A 21,509-nucleotide genomic window follows, 5' to 3' on the forward strand; every position below is an offset into this window, starting at 1 on the left:
AAGCTAGGACATCACTCTGGATTGTATTGTAAAATTAATTCAAACGTTGGTTCCAGTTTTTAGGTTTACATAAAACGGTGTCCTTTAAGACAGGCTGATTATTTGAATAGAATATTAGGGTCATTCCCATCTCCATCTCATTAGCTTTATTCACTTATGCACACGCACACACAAAGTATCTATACCAACTGCCCCCCAAATAAGTCACAGTGTGATCATCACTGAGCAGGTGGGTAGGGAGGAGTCAGCCAGCAAACACAGGGCTGCCCCTCCAGGAATTTCCTGGTATTCCAGCCTCCAGAGATGACTGAGTGCCTCTAGTCTGCAGCTTCCACTTCATTTTCTTTCTTTTCATCTCTTTTTCATTAGTGTCTGTGCCTTCCTAAATTACAACTTGGTTGTCTAAGGAATTCAAGTTGATCTGCTTAAGGCAAACTGAGATGTGAGTAACCAATATGTCCAGACCTCCCGGGGGCCGCCATTTTGCTAACAACTATGACTTTGCCACAAACTAAAATGAAGCTGCACTTATTTCTCCTCTTTTTCATCCTCTTCCAACTGACAACAAATGCAGGGAATATGTTTTTTGTGCCAGTTGCTTTCTAAGGCCTCTTGACTGCTCAGCTAACTGTTTTGCCCAAGAGCACTAACCCTGTCCATGTTGGAAACGTGCTTGGAGTCCTAATTCAGGGCCAATTCTAGACATTTGGATTTGAGAGATGAATCAAGGCCTTGCCCACCAGGAGCTGACAGCCTAGTGAAGCACTCCACCTACAGCAGCAGCTACAACACAGGAAGTGCTGCAAGGGAGGTGTGAACAGACTCTCACCAGGGACCTCAGGCTACAAGGCCTCCCTAACTAAAGCCACCCCTTTAGCACAGCACAGAGAATTACATGGGGTTTGGGGCAGCTGACCAAGGACTTGTACCAGTCCCTTTTGAGTTTTACGTTTCTCTTGAAGGTTTTCTCATTTCAATTACTGTTCCAGTCACCACATCCCCTGGGGCCTACGGCAAGGTGGGGGCACACTGCTTTCATTACTGAAAAAGTAAGGCAGAAGCAAAGGAGAACATCTGAATCTTCATCTATGGAATGGGGAGGAAAAACAGTAGCTACAGTGTCTGCACATAAAGAGGTGATCACAGCGCCTGGCACAAAAGCAGCGTTAGCTTTCGTTGCTGGGACCCACCACTGCTGGGCAATGATAATAATCATGAACTCAGATCCAATCCAGGATGGAGCCTGCTGGAGCCTGCCCGGGACTCCCAAGCACAGGCAGCCGCACATCACACCCCTCCTCACAGTGGCTCTCCACCCGCACTCAGACACAGCTCTCTGCTGGGGAAGAAAGTGAGGGCTGGCCCGGCAGGACAAGCCCACGTCCAGCCGAGACTGGTGTGATCCCACAGCTTTGCCTGTTCCTGGGGTGCATGTCGCCATCCACCACCTGCTCTAACTCTGAGATCCTTGTGGGCAGGAAACATGGCTTCATTACAGGTTGTAGAAAAGGGGCTGGGTACATGGGAAATTTCTAATCTGAAAGGGGCTCTTGGAGAGAGTTATGTCCAGCTGTTTCACTTTAAAATACAATTACTGATGACATATTTTTAAATGCTGAAAAATTAAAAGAAAATCTAAATGGTCCACCTAATCCCCGACATAAACGGATTAGCCAAATGTAAATTTTTTTAAGTGATAAACACGCCCTTTAAAAAAATTAAAAAAGCAAAACAGCACAGGAAGGAAGAAAATTAAAGGTAAAACATTTTGTTCCCTCTTGCCTTTTTTTTTTTTTTTTTTTTAAACCATATGGGGTCTCACTCTGTTGCCCAGCTGCAGTCTCAAACTCCTGGGCTCAAGCTCAAGCAGTCCTCCCCGCTTAGCTTCCCAAGTAGCTGAGACTATAGGTATGTGCCACCAAGCCCCCCAAGCCCCCAGTTAATTCTTCTTCTTCCTTTCTTTTTCTTTTTTAGAGCAAGATTAGGTCTCACTATTTAATCAGGCTGGTCTTGAACTCCTGCCCTCAATCCATCCTCCCATCTCAGCCTCCCAAAGTGCTGAGATTACAGGTATGAGCTACCACTCCTGGCATTTTCCTCCTCCCCTGAACCCCCAGTCCTTCCTACTTTTTTCTTGTGGATCCTGCCAAAAATAATGATTAAAATATGAGCATATATATGCATGCACATATATATACACACATCTACATAATTTGATTTTTTTTTTTTTTTAATAAATAGGATCTCACTTTCCTGCAACTCTGCAACTTGCTTTTTGTACTTAAGGCAATAAGCAAAGTTCTGAAGCCAAAATACTTGGTTTACAGTCCAGGCCCAGTGACTCACTTCTGTAATCCCAGAACTTTGGGAGGCTGGGGCGGGCAGATCGCCTTACGTCAAGAGTTCAAGACCAGCCTGGCCAACGTGGTGAAACCCCGTCTCTACTAAAAATACAAAAATTAGCCAGGTGTGATGGGAGGCACCTGTAGTCCCAGCTACTTGGGAGGCTGAGACAGAAGAACTGCTTGAACCAGGGAGGTGGAGGCTGCAATGAGCTGAGATCATGCCACTGCACAACATCCTGAGTGACAGAACAAGGCTCTGTCTCAAAAAAAAAAAAAAAAAAAAGGCCACACACACACTTGGTTTGTACTCCACACTCCCATGCCAATTTCTAATTACAGTATTATCTTGTGCAGATTATATAACTTGACTGTGCCTCAGCTTTTTTATCTGCATGATGGGGATAGATGAGTTAACACACGTAACTCATTACTTCTTAGAATGCAGACAGCACTCAAATATGTATTGTTATTATTTACTCCTGTTATATCTTTGTACCCCCTCCCCATCCTCCTATTTAAATGCTGCCCAGTGTGCCAAGACGTATCATTTGGGCTTTGAACCAGTCCCCTGGTGGTGAATACTGAGGTTGTATCCAGTTTGGCTATTGCTGTTACAAACAATATTAAGACACCCTTATTCACCAGTTGTTAATACTGTAGTGAGAAAATCCACTGGACATATTCCAAAGGGTGAACTTGCTGGGTCTGTGCATCATACATTTGAGAGATGTTGCCAGATGCCCTCCCAAAATGCTCTGCTCAGGTACCCTGACACAAAAGCCAAGTGAAGGTGCCTTTTCACAGCCCGTCTCCAGAACTGGATATTCTCAAATTGTGCATCTGCTCTCCAGGCAAGTGACAAAACGGCACTCCTTGTGTTGATTTGAACCTCTTTTATTATGAGATTGAGAACTCTTTAATTTGCAGACAAGAGAAACTGAGACTCAGGGGTCCCCTAACTGGCTTCAAGTGTGACCCTGAGGTAGTCAGTGGCACAGACAAGCCTGAGGTCAGAGCACCTGTCTGGGATCACCCTAAGATGCCCAGACCCACAGCACCAGGAGGAGTGTCTGACGGCCATCAGCCAACCCCTGCCTCCTCCCCTCTCCAGGGCACACCGAGCTGGGTTAGGGTGACCAGAAATCCCAAGGCAGGCAGAAGTTTCAGCCCTGTCCTGGGTCCAGGAAGCAGGGTTGAGGGGCTTCTCCAACTGAAGGTTGCTGCCTACAGCTAGTAGATAAGGAAAGCCTTGTCTCCACACTGCCTGAGGTTCAAGGGTGTTTTTCTCTTATTCCTGTTATCTCAAGTCTCTGTTCTGTCTCGGAGCAAAGAGTTCATGTTGTGACTGGGCCTTCATTTTCTTTCTCCACCTCCTCTGTGGACCTGGACTTCTTTAACTAGGAAAGAAAGGAGTAGGGAAACGGTCTGCTTTGATCACCCTCTGGGTGCCTTGCCCCAGTGGATGAACGGAGCAGGAGCTGATGGACCAGCGCCGGGGGAGAGCAAGCGAGGTCTAGGTGATGGGCTCTGCTACTCCCTGGCCCCGTGTCTTTGGGTAAATCCCTCTAGGTCTCACTGTCTTCATCCAAAGGAGAGAAAAGGCACCTAACACGCAGGATTGTTCCATGCACACGTCTGTGCTTTGAAAACTGTGAAGTGCAACACAAACGGAGGATCCTGGTGAATGTCAGCGAGTTAGCCGCCACGGGCTTCCATGCAGGTGCGTTTCTTTAAGAGGCAACCAGCTTCAGTTGTGCAGGCAGGGCCTAGCCCTGTTTTGAGATATTCCCGAAGCCGTCCACCTCCCACCCAAGCATACCAGAACCAAGCTGATCATCATAACACAGACTAAGTCGTAGTTTCATCTTGATTGGGCAAAAAAGTATTTCATAAGTGTCTATTTATACACCAACTAAACTAGATGTTCAGCAAATCCTCATTCGTTTGGCAGACGCTGGAAGCTCAGTTCTACTTAGTGGAATTTCTCAGCCAACTGATACTCATCACACATTAGAATTAGAAAACAAAACTGGCTATTTTGAAGGGAATCATCCTACAATTATTACATATTTCTCTCCGACTTTCTAAAAAAAAAAAAAAAAAAAAAGCATTAAATGCCGTTCTACCCTTTTTCTTATCTCACTGCCACCACCGTAAACACCAATTATTCTACTGAGTCTAGAATCATAAAAGCCTGTTCTACCTACCACTCATAGCTTTGAGACTTTTCGGCAAATTATTTTTTATTTATTTATTTTGTTGTTGTTGTTGAGACGGAGTCTCGCTCTGTCCCCCAGGCTGGAGTGCAGTGGCGCGATCTTGGCTCACTGCAAGCTCCGCCTCCCGGGTTCACGCCATTCTCCTGCCTCAGCCTCCCGAGTAGCTGGGACTACAGGCGCCCGCCACAGCGCCCGGCTAATTTTTTGTATTTTTTAGTAGAGACGGGGTTTCACCGTGGTCTCGATCTCCTGACCTTGTGATCCGCCCACCTCGGCCTCCCAAAGTGCTGGGATTACAGGCGTGAGCCACTGCGCCCGGCTCGGCAAATTATTTAACCTCTTTGTGCCTCAGTTTTCTCATCTATAAAAGAGGACCAGAAAACCAAGTTAATTAGGAAATGTGGCTGCAATGAGAACACAAAAACCAGCAATCTACTTAAAATTTAGTGCATGGATTTGGAGATAACTGTTTTTCTCTCTGAGATATTTTTTGTTCCTACCCAACTCCTGGCTATATTCCACATAGCTGAATTTGCTGGCAAAGTAAACCTCTCTTATGTGGACATGAATTTCTTTTGGGGCCTTGAAAAACATAACTAAGGCCCCAATGGAACGCATTATGCCAACAAGCCAGGCACAGACACAGGCATTCCGTCCCAGGCAGGGGGACTTTCGGCCAATGCCTCGGAGCAGCCCAGCAGAGCTAACCTAAATGAACAGAGAGAACCAAGTCAAGGAAAGCAAGAGCTTCCCTGACCTTCATGAGGGGGAGAAACCTTCTCTACCAGTCAGCAGTAAGTAGAGACCAATGTCCAAGCCAACTGGGCTTTGTTCTTGTAAGGAGAAACATGCAGATCCCAAAAAGGGAAATGAAATACAAAGGATGACTTAAAACACCGGGATAATCCACAATGAACACGCAGGAGGGGAAGTTAAGGCACTGAGGCCGTTCCAGTTTTCTGTCTAGGAGGAGCATGAAAGTGGCCCTCTGGTTGGCCAGGAGGCGGAAGGCTGCAGGTTGCCACGCGACACATAGCAAACACACAGTATGTCTGCTTGAGTGGCTTATATTTTTGAGCAAAAGAGAGATTATGGGCGCCTACCTAGATCCTTGAGCTACCCTGTGGTTCAGACCCTAGAAAGGATAGTACTGAAGAGCTGAAGCAACCCTACCTGAGAGTAATCCATTTTACTCAGAAGGATGTAAAGAATTCTCTTGGGTCGGCTGTGGTGGCTCGTGCCTGTAGTCCCAGCACTTTGGGAGGCCAAGGTGGATGGATTGCTTGAGCCCAGGAGCTCAAGACTAGCCTGGATAACATAACAAGACCTGTCTCTACAATTTTTTTATTTTTTTTTAATTAGCCAGGTGTGGTGGCACACACCTGTAGGAGTGGGAGGATCACTTGAGCCTAGGAGGCTGAGGTTGCAGTGAGCCATGACTGCAACACTGCACTCCAGCCTGGGAGACAGAGCAAGACCTTGTCTCGAAAAAAGACTTAAAAAAAATAATTATCTTGCTTCAGTTGAGCTAAGTCTCTGGAGTTCTATCTACAATACTGAAGACACATACTATACACATCACAAGGCCATTTACAAATGCTTCAGCTCTCTCTCCTTCAAGTACACAGTTGTATTACATTTCCCTGCCTGCCTGAAGTTAGGGGTAGTCAGCTATGGCCAATAAAATGTGAGTGTGACATGTGTCACTACTGGACAACTTTAGGAACCAGTACCTGCTTCACCATTTGCACCTTTCCCTTGGCCACGGAGATGAGGAATGTCCCATCAGCTTCAATCTAGGGAACGGGAATAAAGATGACTCGGAACACAGTCCTCATCAATCTTCAACAGAAATGTAGAGTGAGCAAGAAAAGAAACTTCCGGCCGGGTGCGGTGGCTCACGCCTGTAATCCCAGCACTTTGGGAGGCCAAGGAGGGAGGATCACCTGAGGTCAAAAGTTCGAGATCAGCCTGGCCAACATGGCAAAACCCCATCTCTACTAAAATTACAAAAATTAGCCAGCATGGTGGCGGGCACCTGTAATCCCAGCTACTCAGGAGGCTGAGGCAGGAGAATCACTGGAACCCAGCAGGCAGAGGTTGCGGTGAGCTGAGATCATGCCACAGTACTCCAGCCTGGGTGACAGAGTAAGAACCCATCTCAAAAAAAAAAAAAAAAAGGAAACTTCCCTATTTTATGCCACTGAGTTTTGGGGTTTGTCTGTTACCCCATAACCCAGCCAACTCTGAGTGACACATGTGCACAACTTAGCCGCCCAGAAGTGACCTTCTTCTTCCAAGTTGGTAATTGTCAAGTGTTTAATTGCATTAAGATAGACTATGCAGGATGGGCACAGTGGCTCACGCCTGTAATCCCAGCACTTTGGGAGGCCAAGATGGGCAGATCACGAGGTCAGGAGATCGAGACCATCCTGGCTAACACAGTGAAACCCCATCTCTACTAAAAATAAAAAAAAATTAGCCGGGCGTGGTGGCGGGCACCTGTAGTCCCAGCTACTCAGGAGGCTGAGGCAGGAGAATAGCGTGAACCCGGGAGGCGGAGCTTGCAGTGAGCCGAGATGGTGCCACTGCACTCCAGCCTGGGTGACAGAGCAAGACTCCGTCTCAAAAACAAGAAAAAAAAGATAGATTGTGCATCCGTAAAGTACACAGTACTAGGAACCCAGTTGGTCATTATAGATATAGACATAATTTTTAATTATCAGATACCAGACTTCAAAAGGTAAATTATAAAGCTGAGCTCTCAAACAATTTCCATAACCCCTCTGTGAGGTTAATTTATCCCCAATTCCTTTCCTGAACCCAGCAAACACATCTCCAGGGGCAAAGGTCAGACAGTAAAACCTGCTCCAAATGCATTGCCCACCAATGGAGAAGAAGGTGATCATTTTAATAAATTCCAGTTTCTGATATGGAAGATTTACTCCACAATGCTCTTTTTTTTTTTTTTTTTTTTTCCTTTTGCTCAAGCTGGAGTGCAGTGGCATGATTGCAGTTTATTGCAGCCTCGAACTTCTGTGCTCAACCAAACTTCTATGCAATTCTCACACCTCAGCCTTGCAAATAGCCGGGACCACAGGCACACACCATCATACCTGGCTAATTTTTTTGTAGAGATAGGGTCTTCCTATGTTGCCCAGGTCAGTCTCAAGCTCCTGGACTCAAGTGCTCCTCCTGCCTTGGCCTCCCAAAATACTGGGATTACAGGTGCAAGCCACCACAGTTGGTCTCCACGATACTCTTGACCAACAGTTAAATTCACCCTTGTAGATGTCAGGATGGGCTGGTCAAATGAGAATTATTTGATTTTCCCGTTAAATCCAGAGTTTTAAAACTCCAGATGTTCTTTGAACATCACCATGGGTTGACACCCACTAGAGTCAAGTTCAACACCATTATCTCATTTCTCCAAAGGCACATTTCAATGTGTCATTTTATTTAATACACAAAACATGAATTTAGGACAACCTGTAGTATTCTCCCGCACTAAAAAAAAAAAAAAAAAAAATCCACAAATTAAGTTTTTCCGTAGCAAAATATATCAAAACACGTATGTCTTACACAGTTGCAATGCAGTCTAAGAAAGTCTGCTAAGCTGTGATCGATAACATCTTCATCAGTGCTAGTAACAGACCCTACAGACACAGATGCTGTTTACACAAACCTACTGATTTGCTCATCTTAGGCCAGATTTACTGGTTTAACCATCATTACTTTTTTCACTTATAAATCAGAACCAATCTAGCCATTTTAGTGGCCAAAATAACTATACCATGATCTAATTTCTTAGACTGTTAAAGTAGGATTAGAGTCACTGCTGGTCAATCAATAAAATGCTTGGAAATAAATAGGGAGGAAAAGACTCAACCAACTGGCTGTCGAGGCCAAAGGACCTGCCCATCACTACATCCTCACCCCAAGCCTTGTAATTTACACCTACATTCTGATATTCCAAGGTGCCGAGGGCCAGTCCGTAAGTACCTTGATGTATGTGTGGCAGAACCACTTCGTTATAATAGTCAATTAAATTATTAATGAAAGAACTGTACAAATAAAAGCATCATGCTCTTTTATGGAGTAATAATTATTATCGTAAGCAATGCAAATTGAATAATAAGAATCGTCAGGACAGTTCAGTGATAAGCTAACAATTTGCGGCAATCAGACCAAACATCTCTGCTCAAGCTGTTTAATAAAATAAATAGCAGCTTGTTGACATTTTTGTTCAGTTTGAACACACAGACATCCAGAGGTTACTTGTATGTCTCGGGTAGAAGAGCCAAGAAAGAAGTGGAGACTGAATGATATAAAAGTAGAACCAGTTCTAATGGAGGTAATGTAGATGTTTACATATCTATTTATTTATTTATTTATTTTCTTGAGACAGAGTCTTGCTCTATTGCCCAGGCTGGAGTGCAGTGGCATGATCTCAGCTCACTGTAAACCTCCACCTCCTAGGTTGAAGCAATTCTCCTGCCTCAGCTTCCCGAGTAGCTGGCATTACAGGCACCTGCCACCACGCCTGGCTAATTTTTGTATTTTTAGTAGACCTGGAGTTTCACCATGTTGGTCAGGCTGGTCTCGACCTCCTGACCTCACAATCCGTCCACCCCAGCCTGCCAAAGTGCTCGGATTACAGACGTGAGCCACCGCGCCTGGCCAGATGTTTCTGTATCTTCAGGAAACAACAAATCCTATAAAGTGTCCCAGAATCAAATGGCATAATTTATTTATATACACCCATATATATAGACATATATATTTACTTATACATATGCGTTCCACGAATAGACCATTATTGTAACTAAGTATAATGTTGCAGTTACATTCATGTAAAGAAATAAATCAAATGCTGTGGTAATAATAGGCCATCCCTAGTTAGAAGTAGTAGTTAGAATAGTAGGTCATCACTGCCAGGAGCAGTGGCTCACGCCTGTATTTCCAGCACATTGGAATGCTGAGGTGGGAGGATCACTTGAGCTCAGGAGTTCAAGCCCAGCCTGCACAACCTAGGAAGATGCCATCTCTACAAAAATAAAAAAATTAGCTGGGCATGGTGGCACGTGCTTGTAGCCCCAGCTACTTGGGAGGCTAAAGTGGGGGAATCACTTGAGCCCAGGAGTTCAAGGCTGCAGTGGGCTATGATCGCACCACAGCACTCCAGCCTGGGCAGCACAGTGAGACCCTATCTCAAAGAAAAAAAGTAACAATTTAAAAGTTAAACAAAAATAGTTATCAAGCACCTAACTCCCTACGAACAGCCTTGTACCATTCCATAAAAGAGCAACCAGCAGGCCATTCATTTCCTCATGTACCTTATAGGGTCCCGATGGGATACTGTAGAATCACACAGTCTTCAAACAGAACTTAGTACTACCCGATTCTCCGCCAGTTTATCCAAGACTCATCCAGGAGAGAGTGTGTCAATAAACCAGATCCAACAACACAGGGAAAATCTATTAAACTTGAACTGATGAGTAATTTGGACCTTTTGGCAGCTGCTCTGACCAATTTCCTGCCCCTTGTTCACCTGGGAAACTATGTATCGCTTTGAGATAAGGATAACCTGTGGTATTTGGGGTGGGGGGTGCCGTGGGAGGGGTAGGCAAAGGCAATTAAGTCTCATCAGCTTCCAGCAGGAATAAACACTGAGGAATGGACTTAAACTTCTTGCTGTCGGATGTGTGCATGTCACAAACACACCCCTGTTGTACTAGAGTCCTAGTGTTAGGTAAAAGTCCAGCTGTTCAGGGGCCATCTGACTGCACTTTTGGGGTGAAATAATGCCCTTTCCCAAAGCCTGTCCCCTCCTTCACCGTGAGCTGATACATCTGTCATACCGACTGGGCCAATTCAAATGCCATTCTCCTTCAAGAGATCCCAACTTCAAAACAGCCCTTCCTCCTCAGACCCCCTAGCAGATGCCCCTGCTCAGACCCCCAACTGCTCCTCTGAGCCAAATTCTGCCCGATTAAACGAAAATGCTCTCGCGTGTACTACGTTGACCTCACCACTGAGGGAGCTATGAGCTTTGAGCATAGCTGAGTTTGGGCTCAAATGACTTGATCTCTGGTTAATGCTCAAATATCCGTTTTGGGAGTTCATATGCACATATCAGAGTGAGAGAGAAATCAACATGGACACATAAACCACATAAACATATCCACTAGAGGGGAACGGCACAGTGTCCTATTTTCCAGTGATTAAGAGTCACCCTCTGCCTTCGCAGGGGGTTGGGTCCGCCACATTTCCACCAGGAGATAAACCTGAGTGACCTAGAGTGCTAAAGACCGATGCCTGTTTATCTTTTCAAATGCCATCCCCCCACTCCTTAAACCAGGAGGAAATTCCTCATTGCTTCTATATCTCTAACACGTGCTAATCTTCTTTCTAATAAGAAGGATAAGCCACCGTCTTGAGACCTGCAGGAAATGGTAGTAAGGCAGCAGGAGGGAGAATGAGAAGGAGGCAAGAATGACACCCAGGAGAAGGGGCAAGAGAACCCCAGGCAAGGAGGCTCTGGGACCTGAATTTCACCCAGCAATACAATTTCAGAAATAGTGTTGGGGACAGGCGTACATGGCCAACTTTTTGTTTTGCCAAGTAAGGATACTGAACTCACTATCTTGAGCTTATTTTTCTCATTTTGCCTTAGACCGGGGGAAAGCTCACGTTTGAATACCTCCTTGTGCATATCTGTGTACTGTCTGTATCCCCCACCCCCTTAGACTAAGCCCAAACACAGCACCTTGGAATCAGCACCTTGGAATTGCCTCTGCCTCCCACACAGAGGCTCCCTAGGTCCAGAAACCACTGAAATAGACCAGACTGGATCCCGATCTCAGAAGTATTCCTTATTTCTCCTTTCACTTGAGAATGTTTTACACTTCCTTATCTTCCTATCTTCCTTCAGAGAATTTCTGTGAAACATCTTTTCTAGGGTGTTATAAAGCCAACTTAAAAAAAAGAAATCAACACTTTCTCTGCAGGAGTCACTTCAACCCTTGATAAGAGAGTAGTTTCTGTGCTTCTAAAGGAAATGAATGCTAACTAAAAGGGCATTCCCACTTTCGGCCTGGGGGCCTGACCTGCAACAGCCAAGAACACAGCTGCAGAGAGTGCCAAGGCCTACTTCCTCGGGCAGAGCAGCCAAGGGGCAAAGACTTTCCATGCCTTTGTCTTGAGAATACACCACAGCCAGCCAGGATGACTGGCCTGAAGGGAACCAACCTGAAGGTTCTGGCCCAGACCCAGGGCTTTCAGCAACAAGTAAGGATTTAGACCAGCTTAATTTCTGAATTCTTGGAAGACAAAGACCATGTATATTAAAGTAGCCGGCACGATGCCTATTTGCCAAGTGTAAATAGGCATTTAGTCAATTTTTTATGGCAATCGTGATCATGTTGATGAGAACAATGGGAGAAACAAACAAACAAACAAAATAACCAAAGTCCTTGATCCCTTGAGAGGAGACTGGATCTGGCCTCATGACCCCTCACAAGTTGTATCAAGAGCTTCCACAAGGCCGTCAACACTGATATAGTTTGGATATTTGTCCCCACCCAAATCTCGTGTTGAAATGTAATCGCCAATGTTGGAGGTGGGGCCTGGTGGAGGTGTCTGGGTCATGGGGGAGGAATCCCCATGAGTGGCTTGGGCCATCCCTTTGGTGATAAGTGTGTTCTCACTCTGAGTTCACATAAGGTCTAGGTGTTTGAAAGTGTGTGGCACCTCCCCTCCCTTCTTGCTCCCATTCTCGCCATGTGATGTGCCTGCCCCCACTTTGCCTTCTGCCATGACTGGAAGCTTCCTGAGGCCTCCTCAGAAGCAGATACCACTATGCTTCCTATCCAGCCTGCAGAACTATGAGCCAATTCAATCTCTTTTCTTATAAATTATCCAGTCTCAGGTGTTTCTTTATAGCAGTGCACGAACGGACTAATACAAACAAGGGCTATTTGTGGAATGAACAATGAATTCTCATATTCATCTTATCTTTTGGTACACAAAAACAACTGGTTTAGAAATCTTTTAGGTTAATTCTTACTAAATAAAATATGTATTTTAATCTCACTTCCAATTATCAGTCAGGATCATACATTCTTGGGTAATACAACTGTAATAGTAATTTTAAGAGCTGCCACAGAATGAGTGTTTACTATCTTCCAAGTACTGGGCCAAGTACTTTACGAGAATGATTTTCTTCAATTACCGCAACACTGGCTGAGTGCAGTGGCTCACATGTATAATCCCAGCACTTCGGGAGGCCGAGGCAGGCAGATCACTTGAGGTCAGGAGTTTGAGACCAGCCTGGCCAACATGGTGAAACCCTGTCTCTACTAAAAATACAAAAATTAGCTAGGCGTGGTGGTGCATGCCTGTAATCCCAGCTACCTGGGAGGCTGAGGCACGAGAATCGCTTGAACCCGGGAATCGGAGGTTGCACCGAGCCAAGACTGAGTCATTGCACTCCAGCCTGGGTGAGAGAGCGAGACTCCAACTCAAAAAAAAAGAAAAAAAAAAAATTACCGCAACACCTCTACAAAGATAAGTATCCTTATCCCTATTTTACAGATGGGGAAATGGAGGTTCAGACAGCTTACATTATTTTCTCAGAATGCACTGCTCAGAAATCCCATTCCAATCACACAGCTGAGGGGAAGGACTGGGAGCTGAAACTGGCTGACAGCCTCACCCTGGCATCCACTGCCTCAGCCTGAAGATCTTGGATCACTTGATTAAAACCCACCCTGCCATAAGCTACAGCTTTTAAGGTACACACACTTTAACTGGAGCTGCTGCAAACCCAGGCCAGTCCTCTTTCCTGGAAGCCTGTGTTGTTTTCATTCCATTTTAAAGCCTGTTCAGCCTTTATACCCTCTCTCTCGGGAGCCCTAACTTCAGCCCCCAGGCCTTGGCACCACTGCAGCAAAGGGCCCTGTTGCAAAGTCATTCTGCTGGATTAGACAAACCCATTTCTCTCAGGATAGTTAGTGCAATTCCAAAATGGCTTATGATGGGCCAAAACTCTCAACTTGTTTTAAATAAAGCAAGCTCTCCAGAATCCCAGAGCTGTAGTCGGTGGTGGCGGCGGGATGAACGCTGGTGTGAAGCTGTCCTCCCTTTCTGCGGATGTCTTTCTCTGTGATCTCTGTGGTCCTTAGTTTCTCTGTATTTAGAATACGAACTCTTACCTACCTCACAGAAATGACTGTAACAACCAAGTGGGAGAGTACAAATACTTTTTTTTTTTTTTTTTTTGAGACGGAGTCTCGCTCTGTCGCCCAGGCTGGAGTGCAGTGGCCGGATCTCAGCTCACTGCAAGCTCCGCCTCCCGGGTTCCCGCCATTCTCCTGCCTCAGCCTCCGGAGTAGCTGGGACCACAGGCGCCGCCACCTCGCCCGGCTAATTTTTTGTGTGTGTGTGTTTTTAGTAGAGACGGGGTTTCGCCGTGTTAGCCAGGATGGTCTCGATCTCCTGACCTTGTGATCCACCCGTCTCGGCCTCCCAAAGCGCTGGGATTACAGGCTTGAGCCACCGCGCCCGGCCCAAATACTTTTTGAAAAACATTAAATGCCTTCTACAACTGAGATGTTAACATCAGACTTTTCCAATAGGACAGGTTATAGAAAATTCAACTAGGCATTTAGAAGGCCAAAGCACGGATCCAGCAGCTCTCTCTGATACATGTATGGTGATTTCCATTTAATTAACTGTTTCCGGGGAACACCTAGAGCCATTATCAAAGGTGCTAACTGGGCAGCCAATGGGTAAACTCCTAATAGGTCTATGAGTCAGTCTTTTGGAAAGTTTTTGTCTTGTGTTTTCATATTCGGGTTCCATTTATGACTCAAGCATAACTTTCCTTGGTATTAAGTAACAAGGAACTGAGATTAATTGCCCAATTTTTAACTACATTTGGCCTGTTTGCATCCCATGTTGTAAGCGCCCTACTAGGGCTGTAAGAACAAAGAATTTGTCACTGGCTGTTGTGAAAAAGCTTGGGCGCCTGAGCACTTTATGACGACTAAAATATAAGATTCTAGCCTCCTAAGAGGCGGGCGGATCACGAGGTCAGGAGATCGAGAACATCCTGGCTAACACACAGACACCCCATCTCTACTAAAAATACAAAAAATTAGCCAGGCATGGTGGCAAGCGCCTGTAGTCCCAGCTACTCCAGAGGCTGAGGCAGGAGAATCGCTTCAACTCGGGAGGTGAAGGTTGCAGTGAGCCGAGACCATGCCATTGCACTCCAGCCTGGGCAAGAAGAGCAAAACTCTATCTCAAAAAAAAAAAAAAAAAAATGGTTTGAGAACATCACAGGAAACCATGCTGAACCAAGTGTGTTGACTTTTACACCCTATAACCTGGCCAGCTGGCTGTGTCTCGAAGCATCAGACTCCATTTTGAACATGGATTTCTTTTTTCCTTTCCGGAGTCTCTCATTTTCTCCATTGTATTCATTCAGAGGGGAAAAAAAAAGACTTCATAAATGTCATTTCATATTCCAAGCAATTTGCTATAGGCAACTACACCATTACTTTGTACAAATAAATTTACATAAATCATTATTAGAATGTTTTATCTTGGCAACATTATTTGGTTCCCAGAACACAAATTAAATGCATGCTTAAAGCAGAATATTTTAAAGTTATTCCTATATTGTTTATGAGACAGGATTAGAAATTTCCATCTAATTTTTCTTTCATAATGGAATTCCTTTAGCTTTCTTTGTACGTTTAGAAACCGTATGTATAATTTTCGGGGGGGTTTCTTGAAGCAAGCCATGCAGTAGATGACTGTGCCATGTTTCGTTCATTTTTCAGCTGCTATTCCCTTTGATTTCATGGGTTTGGTTTTGAACACTGATTAGGAAGGCCAGGAACCAGGGGAACTGCAATACAGACTCCTAAGTAGATGGCTTTTTATGTGATAATATGCTGCACATAAACTGGTCTTTGACTGTGGTTAAGCTTTTTTTTTTTTTAAATAAACAAATGTGTAAATAAACTCCCGGCACTCAGTTTCTCCTGGCTGTTTGGGTTGGGAAGGGGCCTGTTTGGATTCTCTGCACAGCACATGGCAAGTCTTCACTGGCTGGAGTTTTACTCCACCCTAGATTTCAAAATAAAATCTTTTCCACGTAAAAAGCAGCTCCCGGTTTTAAAACAAGCTGCACTTGTCAACATCAGGGTAGGGAGTGGTGGCAGGGGACCGGACGGGAAGTCAGGACACGCACGTCAGTGAGGCCTGCTGTTGCTGGCTCTGGAAAACGACATAGTGACTTCCCAGCTCGTCTTCTCATTGGTGTCACAAAGGGCTGGACTCCTGGCTCACGGCTGGAACTTTCTACCAGTATGTGGTCTGAGAACAGATTCCAGGGCCACTGTCAGGGAAGTGGGGCCCCATGAGGTCAAGGGTGCAATACTCAAAAACGGGGAGTGAGGCAGCCCTGTGGAGGGCTTAAGAACACAGATTCCAATAGCCAGGGTTCAAATCAACACACCAAATCAACCACAACCACTTGCTACCTGTGTGACTGAATAATTCAAAACTTTCTGCATCTCTGTTGCCTCATCTGAAAATGAAGAGATTATGCATACATACCTAGCAGTCTTATTTTGGGGATTAAATGAAGCAACACAGCAAAAAGCTGAGCAGTGTCTGACTCTTAGAAGAGGTTCAATAAACAGTAGCTAACATTAATCTTAAAGGATGATCAGTGGAGTCAAGCTAGGGCGATCATATCATTTATGATCTAAACCAGGATATTTCTGGGTATGAAAGGGAAGACTGTATGGTAATTATATTGGGTCAATGGTGTATGCTAGGACAGTCCCAGGCATACTGGGACTTGTGTGACTACCCTGCCCCTAGCCCATACCATTCAAGACTCAATAAAGACATTTATTTTTTGCTTACAATTATATATTACACATTTTGCAATTTGTTACTCCTTTTAAAGTTCTTTCATACACCTTATTTGAACTTTTCTTAACTTTTCTTAAAATGTGGGAAAATATAGGACTGAATTACTTATCCCTTAATAATAAGCAAACAAAGTATAGAAAAAAAAAAACAAAAAAAGTATAGAATTTCCCCTAGTGACCCAGTGTTGCTGAGCAGTGGGAGACAGTATCCCATGACCTCCTCCGTACTTCCTGGCCTCCTGCCAGAGAGGCAGGGTCATGTAACTAGTCCTGACCAATGGCCTGTCACCTCTAGTCTTAAGCACTTAAGAGTGTGTGTGCAACCGGGCACACTGGCTCACACCGGTAATCCCAGCACTTTGGGAAACCAAAGTGGGAGGATTGCTTAAGCCCAGAAGTTTGAGACCAGTCTGAACAACATAGCAAGACCTCATCTCTACACAAAATTTTAAAAACCATTCTATAGTATGCCTGTAGTCCCAGCTACTCAGGAAGCTCAGACAGGAGAATCCCTTGAGCCCAGGAGTTCAAGGCTGCAGTGAGCCATGATCACGCCATTGCACTCCAGCTGGAGCAACAGAGCAAAACCCTGTCTAAAAAAATGAATGGAGCTGGGCATGGTGGCTCACACCTATAATCCCAACACTTTGGGAGGCTGAGGCAGATGGATCACTTGAGGCCAGGAGTTCAAGACGAGCCTGGCCAACATGGTGAAACCCTGTCTCTACTAAAAAATAAAAAAATTAACTGGGTATGGTGGCACATGTCTGTAATCCCAGCTACGCAGGAGGGTCAGCTGGGTGGATCCTTTGAACCCAGGAGTTCAAGGTTACAGTGAGCCATGATCACACCACTGCACTCCAGCTGGGGCAACAGAGCAAGTCCCTGTATTTAAAAAAAAAAAAAAAAGAATGGAGCCAGTGCAATGGTTCACACCTATAATCCCAGCACTTTGGGAGACCAAGGTGGGTGGATCACTTGAGGCCAGGAGTTCAAGACCAGCCTAGCTAATGTGGCAAAACCCCCATCTCTACTAAAAATACAAAAATTAGCCAGGTATGGTGGCGCATGACTGTACTCCCAGCTACTTGGGGGGACTGAGGCAGGAGAATCGCTTGAACCCAGGAGGCGGAGGTTGCAGAGAGCTGAGATTGCGCCATTGCACTCTAGCCTAGGTGACAGAGTGGGACTCTGTCTCAAAAAAAAAGAATGGGTGTACGTTCTCAACCCTTTCCTTCACATGTTGCAGCAGCCAGGAAGCCATGTTTTGAGATGTAGATATCACAAGATGGAAGAGGCCTGGGACCTCAAAATACTGGAGGCAAGAGAGCTACACTGGCCCAATCCCTGGGCAAATGAGAAGTAAGTTTTTGTTGTACTAAGCCCCTGAGATGTGGGATGTACTTCTTTTTAAGACGGAGTCTCGCTCTGTCACCCAGGTTGGAGTGCAATAGCGCGATCTCAGCTCACTGCAACCTCCGCCTCCTGGGTTCAAGTGATTCTCCTGCCTCAGCTTCCCGAGTTGCTGGGATTACAGTCACCCACCATCATGCCCAGCTGACTTTTGTATTTTTGTAGAGACGGGGTTTCACCATGTTGGCCAGGCTGGTCTTGAACTCCTGACCTCAGGTGATCTGCCCGCCTCAGCCTCCCGAAGTGCTGGGATTACAGGCGTGAGCCACTGCGCCCGGCCAGGGTATACCTTTTATCCTAATATACTACTGCCTGCCCTGGCTCAGCCGGTTAGTAAGATTAGAACCCACATATTTTACTATAGTTTTCATTCAACAGTATCATAAAATCCTACCAGATTGGGAAAAAGCATTGCCAAGATTAAATGCCATAGCTTACTCATGGTAAGCCTTCAAGGCTTACTTGATTTAAAACAAAATATTTATTTGGTTTAAAATAAAATCGTTCACACCCAGAGCCAAGTAAAAAGAAAAAAGTTCCAAAATGCAAGGTTTGTTTTAATTTGGTGCTGATTTATTCCAACATTTAGGTTAATCCAAGAAGTCTGGATGCCTCATCTTACAGACAACCCTAAGACGAAATGGCCTCATGTTGCATCTAGGTTTTATTTTAAGTTAAAGAGATGAATGGAAATATCCAACTAGAGTGTGACCAATTCGCTATCTCACTCCAGAAAATCCCTCCCTTCCGCTCTTTCCTATTCTAATCCTACTCATCCTTTCAACCTATTTTCTTAATGGGGAGAAAGCTCCACACATCAAATTTTGCAAACACTTATGTCACACAATTGGCTAGGCCAGGAGTTGGCAAGCTTTTTCCATAAAAGACCATAGGGTAAATATTTCATGGTTTCCATTGCACTTATTTAACTCTGCCATTGTAAGGGCAACAACTGCCACAGATAATCCAGAAATGAACAAACATGGCTCTGTTTCAGTAAGATTTTATTTAGGGACACTGAAATTTGCATTCCATATACATTTCATGAGGCACAAAATTTTATTCTTTTAATTTTTCCCAACCACTGAAAAATGTGAAAACCATTCTTAGTACATTGGCAGTGCACGGACAGGCAGCAGGCAGTAACTTGGCCCCTGGGCCGCCTGTGGTTTACCAACTCCTGGTCTGGTCTTAGGAGGGGTGGCAACAATCTATTAGGCAAGTTCTGCAGCGGGAGGAGAACACAAATACTGCGATTCTAGTTCTTCCGCTTCCTGGTGGCTGGTGATCCCAGGCTCTGACTCCAGAAGGCCCAAGCTTCTGCACACCTGTGTCCAGGAAGGCAGATGGTGCGTGGCCAGGCAGGGCCCAACTGGCAGCGACGGGGTTCTCAGCTGGCAACTCTCAGTAGCACCTTTAAGACCCAGGACAGGCCAGGTGCAGTGGCTCATGCCTGTAATCCCAGCACTTTGGACAATGTGCCTTGGGAGGCCAAGGCAGGCAGATCACTTGAGGTCAGGAGTTTGAGACCAGCCTGGCCAATATGGTGAAACCCCATCTCTACTAAAAATACAAAAATTAGCCGGGCGTGGTGGCAGACGTCTGTAGCCCCAGCTACTCAGGAGGCTGAGGTAGGAGAACAGCCTGAACCTGGGAAGCGGAGGATGCAGTGAGCAGAGATGGTGCCACTACACTCCAGCCTAGGCGACAGAGCAAGACTCTGTCTCAAAAAAAAAAAAAAAAAAAAAAAAAAAGGCCCAGGGCAGTGAAAGCCACCACTGCTTCCACCAGCTAAACAAAGGGCAGCCCTGGGGAAGAGTGAGGGGTGGACAGGATCCACTACATCATGCCCAAATTAATCAGGGCACTTAGCTGCCATCCCTGACTGTAGCCCCAGCCCTCCCCCTTGAGACCCTCCCTGAATTCTGGCTTTCAGAACCCTCTGGATGCGCTCCCAGCCTTACTTTATAAATGCGTGTTCTTAACTTATGCTTCCTCCCCTGCAGCTCCACTTCTCAGAATCACCCCTTGTGAATCACCAGGTATTGACCTCACAGAGCTCATCCCAGGGCCCTGACAAGCCCCAAAGGCCAGGCAGAGCTCAGAGGGGAGGGTGGCAGGTGTGTGAAAGAAGAGTAAATAATCAGGTAGACAGGCAGAGGCAGGGTGTGGACAGGCCCAGAGAAGCAGAAAAGATCAGCAAAGCAGTGGCCAAGCCAGGGTGGGGGCAACAGAAACCACTGTCCCCAGCAGGACACTGCCAGCCAAAGCCCCTCTGCAAAGGGAAGGTAGAGTTTCCCCAACGGGCTCCACTCCAGGATCCTTAAGGGACCCCTGACGGGGAGTCTGGTTCTAGGTGGGCCAGAGGATCTGGGTCCTCTAGACCTTCTGATTGAGGCAGTCAGGCCCTCACTGCCTGGGCTCACAGTGGGTTCATTCCTGTCTTCCCCTCAAGGCTCAATGTCATGCCTCTTCCTTCTGCCTGGCCAAATGATCCACAGCAACAAAGCCCAACTGAGGCCCTCCCTGGTCCATGAATTCTTCCCTAATTATTTCAATCCCAATCCTCAAAGCTTCTCCATTCCCTGAACCAAGGAACTACCACTAGTTCACAGCCCTGGCCCTAAGCTTAGCACCATCTGCCATTTTCTTATGAGTGAATCAACTTTGCCTAAACTGTGGGCTCCCTGAGGAGAGGAGACAGTCTTCTACTTCTCCATCCCCACCTGTCCCAAGAACACACAACAGATACTCAATACTTACTGAACGCAACTAAAAGTGCAACATTAGAAAGATTAATACAATTAAAGTAAAACATGAGATTGTGGCAACAAAAATAATTTAGAAGCTAATTTCTATGTGAAAATTCCCAGCAATCTTCCTGTGGCTTTGTATTTCTACGACTTACACCAGAATTTTAAATAAAGATGTGATTCAATGTTTTTAATCATCTTAATGCCTAAATTGGATTGACCACATTGTCAAGTCTGATCAGCTGCATAAATTGATCATTAAGAAGACTGGGGGAGGCGGGAGAGAATACCAGTTGATGGAGAAATAATCAATTTGGCATTTGCATTTAAATATAGCTTTGGCATTTCATTTATTCAGCGCAGTCTACGTAAGGCATGGCGAACTGGGGAAGGCAGTGTAATTACCTGAGTCGGAATGGGTCCAGGAAACTGAGGTCAGCATTGCTCCCGTCACAGAAAGGACAGAGGGGCCTCCATAATCACGAGAACGCTGGTCTTCTAGAGGCTGCTGGAGAGGAGCAGTAGGAAGTCAGAATTAAGCAGAAGCAGCAGAGAGAGCCCTCGCAACCACAATGGATGCCATCTCTGGCCTGACTCTAGAAAATGACGCACTTCAGTGAAAAAGCAATTTTAACAGTACCTCTTTATTTCTTGGATCGTTATTAAAAGACTGGATCTTTCACTATGGAGTGTTTTTAAACTGTCTCATGGGGCATAAGAAGATCCAGAAATTTGAAAATACATGCCATCTCAATGTGAGATTATTTTATTTTGCTACAACTGCCACTGAGACATTTGTGAGATCATTTTATGTACTCCAGCTGC

At 45.4% G+C, this 21,509-nt stretch overlaps 1 protein-coding gene across 24 annotated transcripts in view; it reads right to left on the reverse strand.

Moving 5' to 3' along the window:
- Positions 1-21,509, reverse strand: part of FOXN3 (forkhead box N3) — a 468,244-nt gene that overhangs the window by 312,540 nt on the left and 134,195 nt on the right. For 12 of the 24 annotated variants that reach the window (XM_077941600.1, XM_028851735.2, XM_077941594.1 and 9 more), the window contains one exon: positions 21,090-21,189. The gene's annotated coding sequence lies outside the window, so the exon portion shown is untranslated. Of the gene's footprint in view, positions 1-21,089; positions 21,193-21,509 lie in introns of all 24 variants that reach the window. The other 12 variants (XM_015144360.3, XM_015144359.3, XM_015144357.3 and 9 more) reach the window with 1 other exon arrangement.

Source organism: Macaca mulatta, chromosome 7 (genome assembly GCF_049350105.2).
Source record: "Macaca mulatta isolate MMU2019108-1 chromosome 7, T2T-MMU8v2.0, whole genome shotgun sequence".
NCBI lineage: Eukaryota > Metazoa > Chordata > Mammalia > Primates > Cercopithecidae > Macaca > Macaca mulatta.